We start from the raw sequence: 2,601 nt of genomic DNA, 5'->3' as shown, positions 1-2,601 counted from the left end.
CTCCCGGCCCGCCCGCCGCCCGCCCGCCGCCGGGTAAAGTCTTAGGTTCAGGGAACAAAGCCCGGCTTGGTAGGGAGCTTTTCGCTCCGCCGCTCGGTGCTTTTCCGTCTTCGGTCCTTTAGCGCTTTGGGACTCGGGAGGGTCGCTGCCCAGCCCTCCCTCCACCTGCCTTCGCTCTCGCGCTCTGGGACCCCGATGTCCACCGACACCCCCCCTTCCCCGCCCCCGTCCGGGTCTCCGGTCTCCAGGGGTGCTTCTCCAACCTGGGGGAGATGTGGGAGTGCTGCCGGGGGCGCCGGGACGAAGCGGAGCGACGGCAGCCGCTCACCCCTGCCCCGGCGTGTCCGGGGGGTGCGGGGCGCGCGGGGTCCCCCGGGATGGCAGCTCGCGCGCCCACTCGGGTGCAGACTGTCTCACACGCGGACGTTTATTCATTCAACAGCTATTTATTGAGCGCGTAGCCGGTGCCAGCGGCCGGGAGACGTACTCCAGCCCGCGGGGAGCACGCCGTCGAAGGCGTGAGCACCGGGCCCGAGGAACTCCCGGAGGAATCCGGCACACCCACGGCCCCGCCACCCGATCCGCCCGCCCTCCCTCGCTGCGGGGGACTAACTCCCGCCGCCCCAGGGCGCGAGGTGGGGACGGCCTCCACGGAGGCCCACCGCGGGGCCGCACTTGACCCGCAGGCCCGCCCGCACGGGAACACAATGGAGCGCACACCAAAGAAAGTCCCCCGAAATTGAGCCTGGGGTTAGAAGCGGGACGAGGCCGTGAGTGGCAGCCCCAGGGCTGCCGTGTGGGCCAGGAGGGACTAGATCTGACCTTCACACACTCTCTAACGGGAGTGTGGGGTGAGACCAAAGGTCAATCCCCCCCCCTCGGCGGGGAGGTGCGGTGGCGGTGGGGAGAAGGCCGACTAGGGGGGCTTCAGCCACACTTCAAAGACCTCACGCGCCGGGAGCGCTTCCGGGGGGGAGGGGCAGGGGGTGAAGGGGGGCTGCTCCCCCTCCAGCGCACACCCCCCCTCCTCCCGTAGACTCTTCCGCCCGGTCCGCCTCCTTTTCACCAGCACCTGTTCAACCGGAACATCAAGGGGCCGGGCCCGCCGCCCCCCCTCTGCGTCTCTTTAGTACCTTTCATCCCGGAAAGGGGGGGGAAGTAAATCTCCGCCCAAGTAGGGGGGGAGTAGGGCGGGGGAGAACTTGTCCTTGACCTGGGCTGTGGCGTCGGGGATTTACTCCTTAATCCTGGCGTGGCGGGGGTTTGGGGAGGTTGGGTAAGCTGTGTTCTTGGCCGCAGCCCCCAACTGCCAAGCTTGAACACTACAGCAATCCAGGAGGGCGGCCGGGATGCAGAGGCTCCGTCTGAGGGCTGCACAGTGTGAGCGGAGGCGGCTTTTCGTGTTGGAGGAAGGGGTCGAGCTCAGGTCCGAGGTCCCAGGTCCTGGCAAGGACCGCTCTTTTCATGGTTTTACCAAAAAACGAAACAAAACACCCCTCCCTTGGAGTTGCTAACGAATTCCCTTTACTACCAAGAAGGAATACAACCGCTGGACAAGCTCAACAACGTTAGTCCTGACCAAGCGCCAGCTTCAGAATTGTCTGAGTATTTGCTTCTGGAACCCACCACTGTGAAAGTCCTGCCGTGTCGGGTTTCGTCCAAGGGAAGGGGGAGGCGCACTTGAAGCGGGGGGGGGGTCCCCTGTGCACGTGTGGGGCAACCTGGAGACGGGCCGGGAAACCTTTGTCTCGGTCAGGCCGGTGCCCAGCGTGCCCCCCACGACGCTCGTGGCCTGGACGGGTGACACGCGTGTATTTGCCGTCGGATGAACATCATTTTGTGTAGCACTTCCCACCACCGTTTAGGATGGATGTTGATACCCCCCATCTTATGGATAGAACAACTGAGATCCCTCCCCCACACACACACACCCGGATTCAATGACGCGCTCCAAAAGCACCCAGCCCGGAAATGGAAGAACCAGGATTTGAACCCGTTGTGTCTCGGTAGGGAGGGCTGGAGCTCCCCACCCTGTGTGGTGTCGGGGCGAATTTGGGGCGTCCACCTCTCCTTTTTACTCCGCAGGTGTCCAAAGAACCGGGCTCCGAGAGGGCGGCTCTGATTTCGCGGTGGGACCCCGAGGCCGAGCTGTCAAGCCTATTCCCCAGCTTGCTAAAGTTTGTTTTTCGGAGCGCCCAGCGCGAACCGATCCAAAACATACATTAAAAAAAAAAAAGGTGCAAGATCAAGTCCTGAGCAACAAGTGGTCCAAGTTCCCCAAGCAGTCTGATTTGAGGGGTTGCGCAGATCCTGGCTGTGCGACTTTCCACGAACGACTCCGGGTCTCCCACGCCCAGCCAGGCCCCCCCGTACGCGGGACGTTTACCCCGCGGCGAGGGTCCCCTCGTTGGCACGCTCCAGGGACGCGAGTAGCAGGCGCTCCGGCCCTGCACAGCCCCTCTCCGCGCCCCTCCCGCGCGCCCGCTTCCCGCCCCGCGCATCCAAAGGGACTGGGGCAGCGACGACCAAACAGAAAATTATTTCCGCCCGCTCGGCCCGCCCCGCTCCGCCCCGCCCCGCCCGTCCCCGGAGCCAGAAGGG

At 64.7% G+C, this 2,601-nt stretch overlaps 1 long non-coding RNA gene across 1 annotated transcript; it reads left to right on the top strand.

Annotated features, from left to right (window-relative positions):
• LOC106003097 lies at positions 1 to 2,384 on the top strand. The gene is made up of 3 exons (XR_001175975.1): positions 1 to 33; positions 443 to 2,006; positions 2,096 to 2,384. It is a non-coding gene; the product is annotated as an uncharacterized LOC106003097 (long non-coding RNA).
• The last annotated feature ends 217 nt before the right edge of the window (positions 2,385 to 2,601 follow it).

Source organism: Dipodomys ordii, unplaced genomic scaffold, assembly GCF_000151885.1.
Source record: "Dipodomys ordii isolate 6190 unplaced genomic scaffold, Dord_2.0 Scaffold7, whole genome shotgun sequence".
In the NCBI taxonomy this organism is placed as follows: domain Eukaryota; kingdom Metazoa; phylum Chordata; class Mammalia; order Rodentia; family Heteromyidae; genus Dipodomys; species Dipodomys ordii.
This window is presented reverse-complemented; position numbering and strand designations above follow the sequence as displayed.